We start from the raw sequence: 21,667 nt of genomic DNA, 5'->3' as shown, positions 1-21,667 counted from the left end.
CCTTCCTAAAATTTACTGTCAAGTTTTTTTTATCATAAAAGTGATAATAATTCTATCTTAAGAGAAAGGAAATGAGTCATTGCTGATATGTTAGTCATAGTTGAATCAGTAGTCTTGATTCAGACTAATTAGGGGTTGGACCTGTGATTTCATTAGAATGGGGAATTCCCTAGTATGATAGATAATACCTTCTACTAAGGTAGATTCCTATTTAGAATCTTAAAGAGCTACCTAAATCAGACTTATTTAGACTAGTTAGAATAAAGGTAAAAAAATAAACATTAATTAGGAAGTTATGGATAGAATAAAGTCACCCTCAACAACTGTAACAGCTTCAACCTGAACTGTTCAAATGAAATCCCAGTTGTGCTTGACTCTTGGTGATCCTTTGGGTTTTTTTGGTGAAGATACCAAAGTAGCTTGCAATTTCCATCTTCAGTTTATTTTACAGATGAAGACACTGAGGCATACAGGGTTAAGTGACTTACCCAGAGTCACACAGCTAGGAAGTGCCCAAGGTCATCTCCACTGTGTCACCTAGTTGCCTCTACCAAGAGTAGCTTAGAGACTTAAGAAGGTTCAAGTATAAGGACTTTGTTCTAGACTTCTAGTCATCTCCCAATGGAAGGTGTAGATCCCAGCTGAGATTAATAAAGATAACTTTTTCAATAGGATGTGATGTGTGCTTGCCTACTTGTTAATCTTTTGATATCCCAGGAGAAGCTGAGTCACATCTGTGGAAGCTCTGAAATGAAGCAGACAGATCTGACAAGAATATGACCTAGGTTAAATAGCTCTCTGTTGAGTCTTCTACTTATTCCTGCTCTTCAGTCTTCCTTGATGGATCTTCCGTTTCTTCTGACCCACTATGTGTGAGCACTCCCAAAGCTTATTCCTGAGTTCTCTTCTTTATTCTCTATACTCACTCCCATGGTAAATTCAACAGCTGTAAAGGCTTCCAATTATCAGTTCTTTGCAAATGGCATCCCAAGCCAATCCCAGTCGACCTATTGAACTGGTGATCTGCTAAAATCTCAACCTGAAAGTTCATTGTTAACTCAAACAACACACCTAAAGTGTCTGTCAATTAGCTAGCATACATGCCTAGTATCTGCCAAATAATCTGCTGGCGATACAATGAAAAGAGGTGAGGAATGTCCCCTTTCTCAAGAAGCTCAAAATCTAGTGGGGAAGGCAAATAATCAAGTATAAACAAGGTATTTACAGGAGAAATTGGGGTAATATCAATATTAAAAACAACAAAATGAAGTTTAAGGAGGATTGATAAAGACTCCAGAAGGTGGGATTCAAGAAAGACAGGGGAGTGAGGAGAGATGAAAATGAAGAAAATTTCAAGTATTGGATTGATAGTAAAAATGCTTGGAATCAGGAACCTCAAGAACCAATGTCTGCTGAATTGCAAAATATATGGAGAAGAATAAGGAGTAAAAAGACTGGAAAGGCAGGAAAGGATTAAATTTTTAAAGGATTTTAGAAGCCAAAGAGAGGATTTATTATTTGATTCTGAAGGTTAATAGAGAGCCATTGAAGTTTATTGAATGAGGGGAAGAGAAGATGTTAAAGTCAGGTATGTGCTCTAGGAAGAGCAACTGGATATCTGAATGGAAAATAGAATTCAGGATCAAAAGAGTTTTTTTTCACTGAACAAAAATCCATTTTCTCTCTCTTATCCCTTACCCATTGACAAAGAAATTAAAACAAAACCCTTGTTACAAACACAAACAATTGAACAAAACATTTCTCCATTGGCCATGTCAACCAAAAAAAAAGTTCCAGTCTTTCCTCTGAGGCCAGGAGGTAAGTAGCATGCTTCATTTATGAGTTCTCTGGAATCAAGGTTGATTGTTGCATTCATTAAGAGTTCTGACAGTTTTCAAAGTTATTTGTTACAATAATGTTTGCTGCATAAATTGTTCTCTGGTTCTGCTCTCTTCACCTTGCATCAATTCATGCAAGTCTTCTCAGGATTTTCTGAAGTCATCCTCTTCATCATTTCTTACTGCATAATAGCAGTCCATTACATCTATATATCATAACTTGTTCAGCTATTCCTCAAGTGATGGGTACCCTTTCAGTTTTCAGTTCTCTCCCAAGACAAAAGAGCTGGTATATTTTAATACATTTTGAAACTTTTCCCTTCCTTTGATAGTAGTATCTATCACTGACTTAGCAAAAAAGTTATTAAACTGTGCATACTGTCTATGAAAACTCAGTATTGTGAAATATAGGAACATTATTTTTTTTTAATCTGGATAGCCTCTGGATTTCTTTCAAATGCTGAGCTAGAGTGAAAACATGCTATATCCTGTATAAAGACTGATGAAGTTGAATAGATTATCACTCCCAGGTGTCTTTGTGCTAGAGAATGACTTTCAGGATTGTGGAATTTCCAGTGGGGAAAGTATTTAAGGAGCTACAATATAGCTGATCTCTTCCTCCAGCTACATGTAGGGTTCACTTTATCAAATTGTAGGTCATTGGTATAGCAGGGTATTTTAAGTTTGATTACACATTAAATTAAGTAAAGACCCTTTATGTCCCTTCCAAAAAAAATTTAGATAGTATTTTAAAGTTCTCCTAGTCTTAAACTTCTATATTAATCTGAAAAGACTTTTTTCAGTGGGGGGGGGGTTGGAGGCAATAGGGTTAAGTGACTTGCCCAGGATCATAACTGCCCTCTGAAAGAGGAATCTCATCAGTATTTTTCTTTTTTTAAAAAAAAAATTATTTCAGGGCAGCTAGGTGGCGCAATGAATAGAGCACTGACCTTGGAGTCAGGAGTACCTGGGTTCAAATCTGACCTCAGACACTTAATAATTACCTAGCCGTGTGGCCTTGGGCAAGCCACTTAACCCCATTGCCTTGAAAAAGCTAAAAAAAATAATTTCTTTTCATCCATATGCACAAGTATTTTTTAAGTTAGAAAAGTTCCTTCCACCCTCCCTTCCCAGCCCCCTCCCCTCAGCAGCGAACAGTCAGGTTAGCATTGTACATACATATTTTGATTAAACATATTTACAGATTAGTTATTTTCGGTATGAGGAATTACAATTAAGAGCTACATAAAAGATGATTTTTATAAAGTGTTCATCAGATTCTGAAGAGTTGTTTTTTGTTTTTTTCTTCCTCTGGATTGGGATAACATTGGCCATAGCTGGTCTAAAATGGTTATCCAAGCTCTCTGAACTGTGGAGAGGAGCTGCTTCCATCAAGGTTGTTCAACTCACAATGTTGCTGTGGATGTGTACATTGTTCTCTTGGTTCTGCTCCCTTCAACAGCATCAGATCCTGTAAGTCATTCCATTCTTCTCTAGAGTCTCAGCCAGATAGTTCTTTCTTTGAGCAAAGCAATTCATGCATTAGAATGATAAAATTGATACTTGTATCTGGTTAGATATACATACAATAGAGTTCAATTTTGATTTTTTCCCCCCTTCAACACAGGAGAAAGACCTAGGATTCAAAGATCACAGGATTTATTGTTCAGAAATACCTCAACAGGTCATCTATTCCAAATGACATATTTTGGATGGAGAAATTGAGGGCTTTAAGAAGTGAAGTGATTTGAGTAAAGTCATGATAGTAACAGAACTCTGATTTTTACCCAAGGCTTCTCATTTCAAATCCAGTATTCCAGCAGGAAGATGATATATGTGAGCTTTGGTCTTGTGAAAAGAGATGATATGGTGTAGCAGAAAGAGTATTGAATTTGCAAACAGAATCAGTGGTTTGCTGGAGCCAGCTAGAAGCAGTTCACTTGATAAATCTCTTACTCAACATTTATGAGGTGCAGTACTATGCTAAGTGATGGGAGATCTAAAAAGTCAAAAAGATGATTCTTGTCCTCAAGGAGCTTAGAATCTAATGAAGAAGACAACAAGAAAATACATATACACAAAGCAAACTATATAAATATATATACATATAATCTTTAGCTATATATCTCTATACATGAAATAATTAACAGAGAGAAGATACTGGAATTTAGAGAAGTTAAGGAAGTCTTCTTGTAGAAGGAAGGATCTTAAAGAAAGCCAGGGAAGTCAACAGTCAGCTCATAGAAAAGAGTATGCTAGGCCTGGGAGACACTAGCTGGCTGTGTGACCCCAGCCAAGACTTTTCATCTCTGTCTTAGTTTTGATATCTGTAAAATGAAAATAACAGTATGTACCTTCTTGGATTGTTGTGAGGATAAAATGAGACATTTGTAAAGTATTTTGCAAACTTAAAACTATATAAATATAAATCTCTTTTCAAAGAGATACAGAAATACAGCACGAGCTCTTTTCAAATCTAGGATTCTTTCCATTGAAAGGTCTGAGTATGGAAGTCTTACCCATCTGGTAATTCCCAAATGGTTTTTCATGATTAATAGGCTCTTCCCACAATTCCAAATCTCTAACTATGCCTGTCCTTTCAGAGCTAGGTCAAATGACACTTTCTAAGATACCAGTAGCTACAAGTATTATCACTCATCAAACTAACAAAGATCTACTATTGTATTGTTGCCAGACTAGTTATACTAGTCACCTGTGGATTACCCTAAACCACCTGGATGAAGGCATTCTTATTCAAGGTTTTCTAATGATGTTTTCTAAATTGCTACATCTAAAGATTTTTCTCCATACTCAATCTCTCCCCCTCTTTGTAGCTTTTGATTTCCTCTTTCTTCTACTCTTCTCCCTTAACTTCTGTTGACAAGATTGTCTCTTGATTGTCTTTTGAGTAGCATCCTGACTGAAAATCTCATTTGATGAATCTTGAACTTCCTTCCAAACAATTAGCCAAACCTATGGCCTTGATCTGCTTTTCTCTATATTTACACTTTATTCTTCTGTAATCTTACTTCCCTAGGTTCATTAACATATCCAGATGATTTGACAAATGAGTGCTTATGTATGTGTTTGTATGTTATATATATATATATTACACTCATATAAATCTCCTATCCTAATTGGCTAATTCCAATTCTAGACTACCAATTGGCTGGAATCATCTCCAGTTGAGTCTCAGCACCTCAAATGCATCATTAATAAAATGAAATTCATTCTCTCCTTGAGCCCCCAAATTTTCCTTCAGACCTTTCCTATTCCTGTTGAGGACCATACCCCTTTTCCAGGTACCAGGTTAGAAATCTTGAAGTCATTCTCCCTGTTCACTGCTGTCCATATCTAATGTGTTGCTAAATCTTGTATCTAATTTGTCTCCATGTCCCCACTCACTGTGTTACTACCTAATTCAGACCCTCATTGCCTCTCATTAGAATTATTACAATAATTCTCTATGCTTCTTTTTGGGGGGGGGCATTTGGGGTTAAGTGAGTTGCCCAGGGTCTCACAGCTAGCATATGTCTGAGGTCTATTTTGAACTCAGGTCCTCCTGACTCCTGGACTGTGATCTATCTACTGCACTATCTAGCAGTCCCAATTTCCTTTACTTCTTGCTTTAGTCTCACCCCTTTCCAATATATCTTCTATGTAGGTGACAAAATAAGCTTCATTAATCCCATTTAACTATGTTTTTTCTGTTCAAGTATCTTCATTTTCCTCCTGATTGGTTCTAGGTGGGAAAAACATTACAAAATTCTGAGCTTGACATTGAAAATGACTCCAAATTTGATTTTTAGAATACAACTCCAGATGTATTTCATCACATTCTTCTTTACAAACTCTCTGTTCTAAACTGGAGAGCTTAAGGTCAATCTCCCATCTTCCCTTGCACAGGATATTCCCCTTGCTTGGAAAGTACCTTTTCTCATCTCTGACTCTTGGAATAGTTAACTTCCTTCAGTTTTAAGTAAAATTTCCTACAGGAAGTTTTCATGATATCCTTAAATTGTCAGTACTTTCTTCTCACATTATCTTGGTATTTATTCATTTGTATAGATGCTGTATTCCTTCTGGTGAAAATATAAATCTCCTTCCAGTGAAATATAAACTCTTTAAGGGCAGATACTGGTTTTAAATTTGGTCTTTCTGTCCTCCAGAAGGGCAACTATGTGGACAGTCTATGTGGATGACAACAAAATGTGGCAAAAACACAGGAGTACCATATATACTGTCTCCTAAGGAACCTGTTTTCAGGCAAAGAAGCAACACTTAGAACCAACCATGGAGTAACCAATTGGTTTAAGACTGAAAAGAAGTATAAAAGAGGCTGTATAAATTGTCAGGAGAATATATCATTTTAATCGACAGTCTCAGATGTGCAGGTGACATTTCTGATGGTAGAAGTAAAGAAGAAGTCTCTTGATGAGAGTCAAAGAGCCCATCACTTCCTGATAAATAATGGGAGAAGAAATGAAAGCAATGTTAGATTTTATATTCTTGGGCTCAAAGATCACTATAGATAGCAACTGCAGTCATGAAATTAAGACTCATGTTCCTTGGAAGGAAAGCTATGCAAATCTGGACAGCACACTAAAAAGCAGAGATGTCACCCTGCCAACAAAGGTCTATAAAGTCTAAATATGGCTATGAGAGTTGGGCTATAAGAAAAAATCAGGGCCACAGAATCAATGGTTTCAAGTTGCTTTGGCCAGCAAAGAGATCGAATCAATCAATACTTAAATTAATTCAGGCTATTCACTGGAACCTGAAGCTGAGGTTTAAATACTTTGACCATATAATATAGACAATGTGGCAAGACTCTGGTGTTGGGAAAAATTGAAGGCAAAAGATGAAAAGGGATCAGTGTTTAAGATGGCTAGTGTCATGGAAATGATGAACATGTACTTGGACAAACTGAGAGATTGTAGAGGATAGAAGGGCCAGTGTGAGTCCATGGGATAACACCGAATCAGATGTGACTGAGCAAACACCTTCCAGTGCCCAGGTCACAGTAGCCTTCCTCCTGTCCAAATAAATTCTGTTGTATTGAATTGAAATAGAACTGAGAAAACAAGAGGCAATGCAATGTAGCTGAAAACACTGAAGACATAAGATCAATGATGTTGGATTTCAGCAAATCATTTAATCCCTCTGTGACTCAATTTCCCTCATCTGTAAATGATGGGATAGGACTAAATGATTTCTAAGTGGTTGTAACTTCTATGATATGTTCCTAATTTTGTACAATCTCAAGGGATGCTGTAAAGAAGCATTATGGGAGCGGCTAGGTGGTGCAGTGGATAAAGCATGGGCCCTGGAGTCAGGAGTACCTGGGTTCAAATCCGATCTCAGCCACTTAATAATTACCTAGCTATGTGGCCTTGGGCAAGTCACTTAACCCTATTTGTCTTGCAAAAAAAACCCTAAAAAAAGAGAAAGTATTATGGAAGCCTTATAAAAGCATAGAAGTTACAGTTATTTGTAGTAAACTATAGCATAAAGCATTGGGCATCGAGGGCATTTAACATAAAGCACTGGAGTTGATCTTCACTGTATTAATTGTCCCCAAGTATGTAAGGGGAAAGGGAGAAAAGCACTGAACTGGTTCTGGGCAAGCTACTCCTCTATGGGCCTTAGTTTCCTCATCACTCAAAGGACTAGATGACATTTTGCTCTAATTATTCTTAGGTCCTTTGCAACTTTAATATTGTGTTCTAAAGTCTCTCCTCCTTTAGCATTCTATGTTCTAAAGTCCCTTCCAGCTTCTACATTCTCCTTTCTAGGGTACTTTCCAGCTCTCATTTTTTATGTCTACTTCCAGCTTTAACATCTTATGATTCTAGTGAGATCAAGGAGGAGAGAGAACTTTGCAGGCTTTCATTACCTCATGTGAACTCCCCTAATGCCATAAACCTGGGGCAGTATTTTCTATAGATTTTCCTCCTGGTGTAAAATGTTCCCACATGCCCAATCTGCACCTGTCTATAATCATGAGTGTGGCAAAGCTGCCATGGAAATGGAGCTCAAGCCTAAACATAAATAACACCATAATTAATTTTATTTCTCAAGTGACCCATTGAGAAACAGGAGAGGTGCTCAAGATGTGGAAAGAACACTGGATTTACTCAGAATACTTGAGACTAAATCCCAGCTGTGACTAGCCTGTGACTCCAGACAAATCCTAGAAATGTCCCCAAAGTAGAATTAGCTGTCTAGGGAGGTACTGGGTTTCTACTAATTAGAGGTCTTTAAAGGGATGTTGAACAAGCCAGGTTGTGCAAGATTTTCTAGGTCAGGTGTGGGTTAGACTAGATGACCTCTGAGGTCTTTTGTGACAGAGATTATGTGGTCTTTATTTTATTAGGAGTATGGATATGTTTAGAAAGCAGTCTGGGAGTTGTGAACTGATCCAACCTTTCTGGACAGCAATTTGGAACTATGCCAAAGGGTAACCAAACTGTGTGCATACTAGTTGATCCAGCAATTCATTCCACTAGCAGGTCTGTATCCCAAAGAGATCAGGAAAAAGGGTTAACCCCCGCCCCCCACATATACACAAATACTTAGAGAAGCACTTTTGTTGTGACAAAGAATAGGAAATTAAAGGGATGCCCTCTAATTGGGGAAAGGTTGGACAAATTGTGGTATGCAACTATGATGGAACATGCACTGTTCTATAAGAAATCATGAGGGCCAGGACTTCAAAGAGCCTGGAAAGCCTTGCATGATGTTGAGTGAAGTGAGAAGAATCAGAACATTATATACACTAAAAGCAACATGGGTGATGATCAGCTATGATAGACTTGTTCACTTCAACAGTATAATAATCAAAGACAATTCTGAAAGACTGTGATGGAAAATACCATCCATTTTCAGAGAAGGCACCGTGGAGTTTAAATGCAGATCAGAGTTACTATTTTATTTTTAAAAGTTGTTTTATGTATTAGGCTTTCTCTGCCCCATTTGATTTGATTCTTCTTTACATGCCTAGCCTCTATTAGATTGCTGTCTATGGGGGGAAGGGGGGGAGAAACTCACACCTTGCAAAAAATGATTGTTGAAAACTACAAAAAACAAAATGTTTGGAAAAAAAAAGCAAAGTAGTCTGGCCTGGATAGAGTTGGGATTATTTCACAAAAATGACTAACACTGGCATCCAGTTGAGACAGTGAAGACAGTGTTATATTTAGAGTTAACCAACCTGGGCTCAAACCTCAACTGTCTTCTCCAGTCTATTCAGCATTGATAGGCTCTGGAAGACCGGGGTGGGCATCCCTCCTCCAAAGTGAGTTTGCCACCATAATCATTCGCTGCTGTTTCTTTTCTACCTCACCCTCGCCCACTGGTCCACTGCGCTTACTTCCTAACCAGGCCCCGTCATCCCAACTGCCCATTTATGGAGCAGGACATTCTGTCTCCAGAGCTCACCAGTCGGTGGCCGCTTCTTTTCTCCAAGCCCGGCTGCCACGTGCCTTTACAGTTGCTTCTGGCTAAACATCCCGGGTTCGAATCCGAGTCTTTTCACTAAATCGCTGGATGAATTATCAGTCAGGGGCTTCGCTACCCTCTTAAAGCCATAGTTTTTCTATCGGTGAAAGCCTTGGACTAAGAGGAGCCTTCGGACTCTCCATCATTCGGAGAAACTTGACCTCAGTCCCGCTGGGGCCCTGGGGCCGGCGGGTGGCAGCTTCCCCTCCACGCGAGGGGGGCTCCGGCCGGGCAGCCCCGGGACAACGACCCCCTCATGGGTTCTGAGGTCGACCCCTGCCCTTGGGCACAGCCGAGCCAAGAGGCAGGACCCTGGGCACGTGGGGCTGGGCCGCCCCAAGCTCTGGGGGGGAGGGGAAGGGGAGAGTTAAATGAGAGAGAGAGAGAGAGTGGGGGGAGGGAGCGGGGGAGTTAAATCTGTGTGTCCAGGTGTGTCTGTGTGTGTGTCCAGGTGTGTGTGTGTGTGGGGGGGGAGAAGGGGAGAGTTAAAAGAGAGAGAGAGAGAGAGAGAGAGAGAGAGAGAGAGAGAGTGGGGGGAGCAGGGGAGTTAAATCTGTGTGTCCAGGTGTGTCTGTGTGTGTGTCCAGGTGTGTGTGGGGGGGGGGGGGAGAAGGGGAGAGTTAAATGAGAGAGAGAGAGAGAGAGAGAGAGAGAGAGAGAGAGTGGGAGGAGCGGGGGAGTTAAATCTGTGTGTGCCTGTGTGTCCAGGTGTGTCTGTGTGTGTGTGTGTCCAGGTGTGTCTGTGTGTGTGTCCAGGTGTGTGTGTGTGTGGGGAGAAGGGGAGAGTTAAATGAGAGAGAGAGAGAGAGAGAGAGAGAGTGGGAGGAGCGGGGGAGTTAAATCTGTGTGTGCCTGTGTGTCCAGGTGTGTCTGTGTGTGTGTGGGGGGGAGAAGGGGAGAGTTAAATGAGAGAGAGAGAGTGGGGGGAGCGGGGGAGTTAAATCTGTGTGTCCAGGTGTGTCTGTGTGTGTGTGTCCAGTTGTGTGTGTGTGGGGAGAAGGGGAGAGTTAAATGAGAGAGAGAGAGAGAGAGAGAGAGAGAGAGAGAGAGTGGGAGGAGCGGGGGAGTTAAATCTGTGTGTGCCTGTGTGTCCAGGTGTGTCTGTGTGTGTGTGTGTGTGTGTGTGTGTGTGTGTGGGAGAAGGGGAGAGTTAAATGAGAGAGAGAGAGAGAGTGGGGGGAGCGGGGGAGTTAAATCTGTGTGTCCAGGTGTGTCTGTGTGTGTGTCCAGGTGTGTGTGTGTGGGGAGAAGGGGAGAGTTAAATGAGAGTGAGAGAGAGAGAGAGAGAGAGAGAGAGAGTGGGGGGAGCTGGGGAGTTAAATCTGTGTGTCCAGGTGTGTCTGTGTGTGTGTCCAGGTGTGTGTGGGGGGGGAGAAGGGGAGAGTTAAATGAGAGAGAGAGAGAGAGAGAGTGGGAGGAGCGGGGGAGTTAAATCTCTGTGTGCCTGTGTGTCCAGGTGTGTCTGTGTGTGTGTGTGTGTGTGTGTGTGTGGGAGAAGGGGAGAGTTAAATGAGAGAGAGAGAGAGTGGGGGGAGCGGGGGAGTTAAATCTGTGTGTCCAGGTGTGTCTGTGTGTGTGTCCAGGTGTGTGTGTGTGGGGAGAAGGGGAGAGTTAAATGAGAGTGAGAGAGAGAGAGAGAGAGAGAGTGGGGGGAGCTGGGGAGTTAAATCTGTGTGTCCAGGTGTGTCTGTGTGTGTGTCCAGGTGTGTGTGGGGGGGGAGAAGGGGAGAGTTAAATGAGAGAGAGAGAGAGAGTGGGAGGAGCGGGGGAGTTAAATCTCTGTGTGCCTGTGTGTCCAGGTGTGTCTGTGTGTGTGTGTCCAGGTGTGTCTGTGTGTGTGTCCAGGTGTGTGTGTGTGGGGAGAAGGGGAGAGTTAAATGAGAGAGAGAGAGAGTGGGAGGAGCGGGGGAGTTAAATCTGTGTGTGCCTGTGTGTCCAGGTGTGTCTGTGTGTGTGTGTGTCCAGGTGTGTGTGTGTGGGGGAGAAGGGGAGAGTTAAATGAGAGAGAGAGAGAGAGAGAGTGGGAGGAGCGGGGGAGTTAAATCTGTGTGTGCCTGTGTGTCTAGGTGTGTCTGTCTGTGTGTGTGTGTCTAGGTGTGTGTGTGGGGAGAAGGGGAGAGTTAAATGAGAGAGAGAGAGTGGGGGGAGCGGGGGAGTTAAATCTGTGTGTGCCTGTGTGTCTAGGTGTGTCTATCTGTGTGTGTGTGTCCAGGTGTGTGTGTGGGGGGAAGGGGAGAGTTAAATGAGAGAGAGAGAGTGGGGGGAGCGGGGGGAGTTAAATCTGTGTGTCCAGGTGTGTCTGTGTGTGTGTCCAGGTGTGTGTGTGGGGGGAAGAAGGGGAGAGTTAAATGAGAGAGAGAGAGAGAGTGGGAGGAGCGGGGGAGTTAAATCTGTGTGTGCCTGTGTGTCCAGGTGTGTCTGTGTGTGTGTGTGTCCAGGTGTGTGTGTGGGGGGGAGAAGGGGAGAGTTAAATGAGAGAGAGAGAGAGAGAGTGGGAGGAGCGGGGGAGTTAAATCTGTCCAGGTATGTCTGTGTGTGTGTGTGTCCAGGTGTGTGTGTGGGGAGGGGGGAAGGCGAGTTAAATGAGAGCGCGAGTGTGCTGGGGGCACCGGAGTTAAATCTGTGTGTGCGCGCGTGTGCGTGTCCAGGTGTGTGTGTGTCTGCGGCGGGTCAGGGGAGTTAACCGCCCCCCGCGCCCCTCCTTTGTCCCGCCCCGCCTTCCCCGGGGGGCTCCCGTGGCTCGGCCGCGCCTGCCCTCCTTCGGCCGGACACGAGCCTCGCGGACGGCTCAGGCTGGGGCGGGAGCCGGGGCCCCACTCGGGACCGCCCGCTGCGGGAGCCCGCGCCTGCGCAGATCCCCTGCCCCCCGCCCCTCCTCCGCCCCTGTCCCCCCTCCCTTCCGCTCTCCCCGCCCCCCGCCCGGGCCGCCGCCAGCCCCTCCTCCGAGGCCCGGCCGCCCCGCGGCTCCCGGCGCCCCCTCCCCTCCCCTCCCCTCCTCCCCATTGTTGCGGCGGCTGGTCCCGGCGGCTCGGGCTCGCGGCGGCTGCGGGCTACCTGCGGGCTACCTGCGGGCAGGGCGCGGAGCTGCGGAGGTAAGCGCGCCCCCCGCCGCGGGGCCCCCCGCGCCCCCCCGAGGGCCCCTCTCCCGCCGGGGCCCCCCGGGGCCGCCGAGCCCGGACGGAAGCGCAGGCGGCGCTGCCCCGGCCTCGGGCCTCCGGCGGAGTCGGGAGGAGAAGTTGCGGGGCGGCAGCCCGCGGGGAGACAAAGGCGGGCGGGGGGCAAGCTCTGTCTCCTGCCCTGCGGCCCCCCCACAGCCTGGGGGTGACAGGGCGGGCGCCGGGCCGGGGCCGGGGCGCGTGCGGGCGCGACCGCGCGGATGTCAACGTGTGTGTGTGTGTGTGTGTGTACGTTGTGTGTATATGAGTGTGTGAGGTGTGTGTGCGTTGTGTGTATATGAGTGTGTGTGGTGTGTGTGCGTTGTGTGTATATGTGTGTGGTGTGTGCCTGTGCCTGTGCGCGCGGCGGGCCCCGGCCGAGGCCGCTGCTCCGGGCTGGGCCGCCCCGGGGACGTTCTCCGCCCGGCCCCGGCCCAGCCCCGGCCCGGCCCGGCCCGGCCCGCGGACGCTTCCTGTCTCCAGGCCGGCCCCACGCTAGGGCCACGGCCCCCGGGCTCCGGCGCCTCCGGGTTGCCAACGTTAGATTCCCTTTGTGGGGGGCAGCGAGAGCCCCGGCCCAGCCCGCGCCCCCGAGAGCAGCCCCGCGGGCCGAGGGCACCTGACGGGCCGCCCCTCCGGGGCCCACGCGCGGCTCATTCATTCATCCTCGCTGATGAGGCGGAGAGCAGTCCGGAGACACGCCGGGCCCGGGGCAGCCCGGCCTGGGAGGGGACCTCGGCCCCGCCGCCGCCGGGCTCGGCGTCCTCTCGGACTTGTGTAGCGGGGCAGCCCCGCTTCTGCTCTCAGAGTCTAGCCTGGGGATCTGGGGGCCCCGCTCCAGCTTGGTGTGGGCAAGGGTGCCTTGGACAGGCGGAAGAGCCGGGGACAGCCTCGAGTCCCCCCTTAATGACAGCTGCGGGACATTCTCGAGTCCTCCCTAATAACAGCCGGGGGACAATCTTGAGGGCTTGTTTTTGAGGTGGGCCTTGAAACAGAGAATAGCATTTCATTGCACAAAAACAGGCTGAAGGCTAGGTGGAAGGGAGAGTGATAGTTATTTGATTAAGTCTAATAGCTCCTTCAGATGCGGGGGGGGGGGGGGGGGGGCTATAAAAGACAAGGCTCAGTTCTTGCCTCCTGAAAGCTTACGATCTTAAAAAATCTCATAAAGCTCTGGAGAGGGGGGATAAGAGCTGCTGGCTGTATAGAATGTTCACTTAGGATATGTAATCCTTACTTTGTAAAGGAGGTGCAGAAGGTTCTGTTAAGGAGATGGGTTTTTGTGATCTCCTTCCGGGGCCGTTAATTAGGTGGGGAGCTGTGGATGAAGTGGGGGAGGAGATTCTACTTACTATAGAAAACAGAGAAAGCAAGTTTAGGGAGACGGTAAGGTGTCCGCAGGGTAAAGTAGGCCAGTTTGTCTGGATCCCAGGTGATGTGAGTTTATTTTTGCATTCGTGTGTACAGAGAGTCTCTTGGTTAGGAATGCAGAAGCATTTTGCAGTGTTAGAGTTTTGCCAGGGGGAACAGAGAGGTTAAGTAATTTGGCAGAGGTCGCACTTCCAACCCTGTGTCAGGGTTAAATCCCAGTCTTCCTGATAAAGAGAACAGCTCTCCAGCATTAAACCATACTCCTCTCCGAATCTGGAATAGTGAAAAAGAAAGGTAGGTTGAAATCAGATTGTAGTGGGGATGTCAGCCTGAGGAAGTTGGACTTTTATTTGGTGGGCTGTGGCAAGCCAGTGAATGTTTGATCAGTGAAGTCATGCCAGATCTGTGCTTTAGGGACACTGAATCTGGCAGGGTAGTAGAGGGGACTGGATTGGAGAAGAGAGTCAGAGGCAGCATATCAGTTGGACTTTTTCAACCAATACGTAGTGAGATTTTAGACTAGTAGCATGGTTCTGGAGACGGGAACAGAAGTGAGACTTTTAGGAGTGGAATTTATAAGATTTGCTGACAGTGTGGTGAGGAGCACAAGCAAGACTAAGTTGGATTCAGGTTTCAAAGTGACTGGGAAAATACAGGTTCCAGTAACAGAAAGAAGGGAAGATAGCTTTAGGGGCAAGAGGATGAATATTTGAGTTTGAGGTTCTGGCAAGAGGGCAGTTAGAAATGGGGAAATTTCAGCAAGCGGTTGGAGACAGATCTATATTGGAGAGTCACTTTAATACTAGGACTTATTGAAGAACAGTTATTGGATATTAATTGTGTGTACAGCCTTGGACAGGACGAGGTGCCTAGAGGTTTGAAGGAGGGAGAGGTGAGAAGAGGAGAGAACAAAGGAAATGGAAAACAGGGTCCTTACATGAAAAGAATGCTAATGGGGGGGGGGGGGTAAGGGAGACAATGGATGGATTTCACTGGCTAAATCTGTTATAAAAACCACATGAAGAAATTTAAGACAGCATAAAGTGTGGATATACACTGATAGCAGAGACTTTGGAGGGGTTAATTAGGGAAGATATAGCTTATTCAATTATCAAATTTAGAACTATAATAGTACATCTGTAGCCCCAGAGAACACCTAGACAGCCTATTCATAGTGAAAAAAGCATAGCATTTTGAGGCATAGAACCTGATTTCAAATCTGATGGTTGCCACTGTCTCTTCTATTTATGTGGTCTTAGGAAAGTTATATTCCTTTCCTGATCTTCCATTTTCTTCCCTGTAAAATGGAGGCATTTTTCTGTGATGATTTTGAAGATCTATTCCTTTGTAGATATAACCTCTATATTTTTCAGTGGATACTGACTCCCAAAGAAATAACTTGGCCAGGGTCACATAGGTAGCAGAGTTTGCTTTAAAATTCATTTCTTTAAGCTCAAAGCTAGAATTCTTTCCAAAATACCATATCCCCTAAAAAGAGAAGTATCTTGAACTAGTTCCAAGAGGAAGAAAGGAGTCTTAATCACAGAACTGCAGAGGCCTGAAAAGGAATTTCCCTTACAAGATCTGACCAAGTGGTCATCTAGCCCCCCCCTCCTTTTTTTGGAAGCTCATCCATGAAGGGGAATCAGTTGAGACTGCCTATTTCCCTTTGGGATAGCTCTAATTTTTTTTGGTAATTTCTGCCCTTTGAGGTAAGCCATAAGATGATGAATTATTTTTTTTTTTGCTTTCTATAGTAGATCACATTTTTAATTAATATTTTATTTTATTTTTCCAATTACATGTTATGGAAGCTTTTTCAACATTCATTCACTTGTATAATTATAAATTTCACATTTTTCTACCACCCTCCCCCTTCCCAATCCCCTCTTCTCAGCTGTGAACAGTCTAGAAAAAGTTGTACATATACTTTTGTGTTTAACATATTTACATATTAGGCATTTTGTATATCAGGAATTAGGACTAAGTTGTTCATTGGGTTCTACTCAGTAGAACAAAATTTAGTCTTGAAGGTTTTCCTCCCATACAAATGTTAACTTTTATATATGACTCCATGAAGAATGTGCCATTGAAGGTGTTTATTGAAAAATCTGATGGTTACTGACCTCAAAAAGAGAGATGCGTTCACTTAAGGGGCCCACTGATATTGTAGAAGTTTCAAAAGAAGAATTATAAGATGAATTCTAATGATATTCTTTAACTACTTGGAGTCAGCGCTCATGTCTCCTCAGTTTTTTCTCATCAGAATAAATATATCCCAACTTCATCCTCATATGTTTTGACATTGATACTCTTCAGAATTATGGTTGCCTTCCTTTAGACTCTCTTCAGATTATCCATGTCCTTTCTAAAATGAGACACTTAGAATTTAATGCAATCCTATAATCTTGGTCTGATCAAGGATGGAATACAAAGGAGCTGACTTCAAAACCAAAATCTATTACTCTCTGAATATTTAACCTTTGAGTAAATTAGTTTATTTGGCTGCTGTAGAGTACTCTGGATTTGTATTGAGGTTGCAGGCCTCTAGATCTCCTGGACGTTTTTCAGATAAATTGATTTGTTAAAAAAAATCAAATTGTAATAATACTTTATCTTATTGGCTTTACCTAGTTCAGTGTTTTAGCTTGTCAAGAATTTTTTGAATCCTGATTCTGTCAACCAGTGTGATAGTCTATTGCTATGTTAAATGCGAATTTGAAAAGTGCACAGTCCATACTTTATCCTTGTCCTTAATATAAAATGGGTCACAGCCTAGAATTGTGCCAGTTTTTACTTGAAACCTTTCAGATTCTTCCCTCTCTATAGTCTTATATTTATATATAATATGTACATTTTGATTTCTCTTTTTTTTTGGTTTTTGAAAGACATGGGGTTAAGTGGCTTGCCCAAGGCCACACAGCTAGGTAATTATTAGGAGTCTGAGAACGGATTTGAACCCAGGTACTCCTGACTCCAAGGCCAGTACTTTATCCACTGCGCCACCTAGCTGCCCCTACATTTTGATTTCTTTGAGAGAAAAGTGTCTTTGAGAGCATTAGGTTTTGTTTGTTTATTTCCTTTATTCAAAAGGTCTAGCATAATCCTTGGCATTTTTAGGTACTTAATAACTGCTTTTTGAATCAAATTTATATCCCTGGGATACTTGTCTAAAAATAGCATTATTTAGTCTTGGAGGCAGCTGGTGACTCAGTGGATAGAGCACTGGACCTGGAATCAGGAAGACTGGAGTTCAATCCAGTCTCAGACATTTATTAGCTGAATGATCCTGGGCAAGTCAGTGAAGTCACTGGAGAAAGAAATATCAAACTGTCACAATATTCTTGCCAAGAAAACCACATGGACAGTGGTGGCATTTTATAGACCACGGGGTCTGTAAGAGTTGGATATGACAGAACAACAACATTTAGTCTTAGATTAGCAGCAGAAAGGGAGTGTGAAAACACAGGGGCCAGAGGAATTCATACTCAGCATTAGGAAATATGAAATTTAATAGTAGGAAAGGATCGCAGGGATCACAGTTATTAGGAGAGTAAGAACTAGAACCTAGGTTTCTAAAATCAGGTGATGTCTTTCATGTTCTAAAATTCTCTGATTATAAAGTCAATCTTAGAACTAAAGTTTTAGGTATTCATTTAATATGCCTCCAACATATTTCTTTCTAAAGGGCAGTAGTCAATCCTACATGGGTGAATTCTTGGTCTTTTTCCTAGAGGAAAGGACAGAGGTATTTCCTTTCAGGATCATAGGAAATCCTATTGTTTGCACAGCATGAGCTTTGATAAGGAAGGCTGTGCTATATCAGATAAGTCAATGCTTTCAAGTAGGATTTTGACCCAAATTTCTTGATCAAATGTATTCCATAGGTTCCCTAGTGTTATTTGAGGGATGCCAATGATTAGCCCGATCTTGTTCCAAACTCTAAAATGTACCAATTTGAGAATTGTGCAAGCAAATGGAATTTTGGGAAGTGCTTTTTTTTGGGGGGGGAGGGGTTCCATACTTAATAGTGGGTATGTTTCTGATTGGGTGTAAATGAAATGTGTATAAACCAGGTCATTTGCAATGAGGAGTACTCATTTGTACTAGAAAAGATCCCTTATACTATTTTTCTCTTCAGTTTTTCTGTTCTGTAGTTGTGTAGATATCTACACATACATACAAAAATACATATAAATTTTAGAAGCATATTCATTTAGAAGCATATTCATTTGGGGAAAAGTTGTTCTATGGTGCTGTTAACTTCATAGGAATAAAATTTATATACCTGCATTAAGCAAGAAAAGCTCAGTAAGATGACCCATTTACAGGGGAATTCACTTTTTTGGGGAAAACCCAAAGGCTAGCTCAGACCAGTCATTTGATTTTTCATTCCCAGGCAATTTGGTAAATGATGCTATACAGCAGGCTTTGGGACATTAGAGTGTGATTGAGTCATAATGATTAAATAATATTATTATGAAATGCCTTTTGTGAGTGAAGGGAGGGCTATTATTGAATAGTATGAATTTTCTTACAGCATTATTGTGTATATAAGGAGTTTTGATTCTTTTTTCTATTATAGTTAACTATTTTGGCAGTAACAGGGATTAAAATTCATGAGGAAAAATCCTCCCCACCTCCCCAACCTGGACCTAGAAAGGACTTACAAGATCATTGAAGACTAATCCTTTTGTTTTAAAGATCATGAGAGTCAACAAGCATTTATTAACTTCATCTATATGCCTAAGCACTGGAGATAAAAAAAAAAGAGGCAAAAACAGGAAAATCAGACAGGGAGTAAACAGAATTGGGATTTGAACTATGTCATCTGACTCCAAATCTAGTGTTCTTTCTAATATACTGCTCTGTCTTTTCAGCAGAAGCCAGGTGTTTTTTTTTTTTCCTACCATACCACCGTAAAAGGTTCATAAATCTTAGAGAGAGACCTTTGCCAGTAGCTGTCTGTGTATTTCTGAGATTCTCACGGGGTAGACTGCATTGTATAGAGAACTCTATTATATGTTGCAAATCCAATTGGATATGTAAAGGTACCATTGTGGTTTTATAAAATTGTCCATTGAAATGTCTCTGGGAGAGTATCCTTCATTATTGAGAGAGATAGAATTCTTTTGACTTTTCAGCTGTACCATGTTTGAAGAGGAAGCATGGAGGTGGGGCCTCATGAAAGAGGGGTTTTAGGAGGAGGAGATGCTTTGTAGATCTCTGACCTTGTCTATTTAATATCTCATTCACTCTGAAGAGAAGGTTGTTTTGCAATTGTCCAGATTGTGTCCAGGGCAGAAAATTGAGAATAAAGATCAATTCATTCTGGTACATCATTGTTCCCTGACTTTTCAAAAAATTTAAAGGTGATTGAAAATCAGAGTTAAAGATCTAGAGTTCAAAGAGATCTCATTTTACAGAAAAGGAAATGGAGGTTTAAGGAGAGGAAGAGAGCTGCCCAAGGCCACACAGGCAGTAAGAGGCAGAGCCAGGATTTAAATCTGGCTTTGGGTTTTTAAATTGAAGTATCTTTTTTTTTTAATATTGCTTTCATTTCAGTCACTCCCTCTTGTACCCCCAAACCCTTCCTTGGGACAAAAGGATGTAAATTTAAGGAAAATAAATCAACACATTAGCCATGTCTGACAGTATATTCCTCATTCTGTCCCATGAACACCCCTCCTCCACTTTGCACTTAGAGTGCTCCCTCCACTTCTCTGATGAAAAGTGGGAGGACTTCTTTACAGTCTGAGCTCACAATAATCATTGTATAAATTATTCTGTTTTACTTGATCTATATCAGTTTTTATATCTTCTCAAATAAACAAAAAATAATCATACATCCTTTTCTAAGGTGCTGGAATGCTCAATTGCATTCATGTTTCACAGTTTCACTTTATTTTTTGAATATTATTTTCTTTTTTTCTACATGCAAAGATAGTTATTATTTGCCTTTTTGCAAACATTTTTCTTCTCCCTCCCTCCCCTTCCTTCCCCCTCCCTATGACAGTGAGCAATCTACTTAAACTTTTTGTTATACAAAAAGTGCTTCTATGCTTATATTCATATTTAAGGTACCATTCCCTTTGCCTCTGTCCTCATTGGGGGGTGCATGCCCAGGACTCTTTTTCTTTAATCATATTAACACCTTATTGACCTGGCCCAGAGAGCTGACACTGTGGCCAGCATTCTGACAACTGGCCTTGACTTGAAGGAATTCTTTTTACTCTAACAGTGAAAACAACTAGGTCCAAAATAAGAAGAGTCGTGAATGGTATGGGTAGCAGATTTCATTTTGTTGCATGGAAAAATCTTTCCTGTGGAGATGATTTTTTCTTGTTTTTCTGTTGGTTGAGCTAGATGTCTTTGGAGCTCTGAATATAGGCTGTGAAAATTGTTGAGACAATTAGCAATCTCCCCAAGTCTGATGGGCTCTCTTTGATCATGGACTTCTTCCATTTCCCTTGAGGGCTCTCTGTCATGGGTTCCTGTTCCATGAATTGTTTGACTAGAGGACCTTTGAGTTTAGATAGATAGGCAGACATACAGTAGATAAATAGATAAGAGAGATTCATGGAGTGAACATTTATTAAGCATTTATTCTGTGCTGACAAAATTATTTAGAACTGGGAAGACAAATACAAGACTTAAAGATAATTTTTAAAATTCATCTTTGCAAAGTTTTCTCCCTCCTACCTTTACCTCCCTCCATCCCAGGACAGCATGTAATCTCATTAGGTTATACATGTACATATTTCCATTTTAGTTATGTTATGAAAGAAGAAACAGACCAAAAAAAGGGAAAAATCATGGGAAGGAAAAAACAAAAAACATTTAAAAAGTGAAAATAGTATGCTTCAGCCTGCATTCAGGTTCCATAGTTCTTCCCTGGATTTGGTTGGCATTTTCCATCACAGGTCTTTTCATTGTACTGCTGAGAAGAGCCAAGCTTATCATAGTTGATCATCATCACACAATGTTCTGGTTCTGCTTACTTCTCTCAGCATCAGTTCATGTTAATTTTTTCCAGGTTTTTTTGAAATCTGCCTGCTCATCTTTTCTTATAGAGCAGTGATACAATTATATACCACAACTTGTTCTCAACCATTCCCCTATTGATGGGCATGCCCTCAATTTCTAATTCTTTGCCACCACCAAAAGAACTAAGGAATTTATATTCTAATGAGGGAAGACTACATACAAAGGAAAATTGAAAAGTTGAACAGGAAGGATAAAGGAAAGTGGTAATTGAGAAGAGGACTCTGGAGAGAGAATCCAGGCATGACTGAATTGAAACATGAATGGGGGTGTCTTGTTCTGCAGGAGGGTCTCACAAATTATGAAAAGAAAGCCTTAGGGCAGAAGTTTCTCCAGGGTATCAAGACATCTTGGGAAAGGGAAGAATCTGGAGAGGTTCTGTTCAGATTAAGTGATTTTAAAAGTAGATATTCTCTCTCTCTCTCTCTCTCTCTTCTCTCTCTCTTTAGGTTTTTGCAAGGCAAATGGGGTTAAGTGTCTTGCCCAAGGCCACACAGGTAATTATCAAGTGTCTGAGACCAGATTTGAACCCAGGTACTCCTGACTCCAAGGCCGGTGCTATCCACTATGCCACCTAGCCACCCCAAGAACCATAGATTCTCAAATTTGAAAAGAACTCCAGAGTTATTTAATTAGCCCTATCTGAATTGAAGTTTGTAATCTGCATCTGCAATCAGCTTGACTGTCAATTAATGATTATTTTTTTCTGATAAACTACCTGTCCTTTACCCAGTTGCTCTTTAATAAATACTTTTTAGA

General features: G+C 42.6%; 1 protein-coding gene and 1 long non-coding RNA gene across 4 annotated transcripts in view; one reads left to right on the top strand and one right to left on the bottom strand.

Moving 5' to 3' along the window:
• Positions 1–6,194: 6,194 nt before the first annotated feature.
• On the bottom strand, positions 6,195–12,708 carry LOC141518120 (uncharacterized). 2 transcript variants are annotated; one of them, XR_012477094.1, is made up of 3 exons: positions 12,404–12,708; positions 9,052–9,681; positions 6,195–6,298 (listed from the first exon to the last, which is right to left on the bottom strand). It is a non-coding gene; the product is annotated as an uncharacterized LOC141518120 (long non-coding RNA). The 2 variants fall into 2 exon arrangements; XR_012477093.1 differs by having other exon boundaries at positions 9,279–9,681.
• Positions 12,067–21,667, top strand: part of AFAP1 (actin filament associated protein 1) — a 231,547-nt gene continuing 221,946 nt past the window's right edge. The window contains exon 1 of one of the 2 annotated variants that reach the window (XM_074229837.1): positions 12,067–12,430. The gene's annotated coding sequence lies outside the window, so the exon portion shown is untranslated. The remainder of the gene's footprint in view (positions 12,431–21,667) is intronic. The other variant, XM_074229839.1, reaches the window with a different exon arrangement.

This window comes from Macrotis lagotis, chromosome 3, assembly GCF_037893015.1.
Source record: "Macrotis lagotis isolate mMagLag1 chromosome 3, bilby.v1.9.chrom.fasta, whole genome shotgun sequence".
Taxonomy (NCBI): domain Eukaryota; kingdom Metazoa; phylum Chordata; class Mammalia; order Peramelemorphia; family Peramelidae; genus Macrotis; species Macrotis lagotis.
Note: the sequence above shows the minus strand (reverse complement) of the source record. Positions and strands in the feature narration are given on the sequence as shown.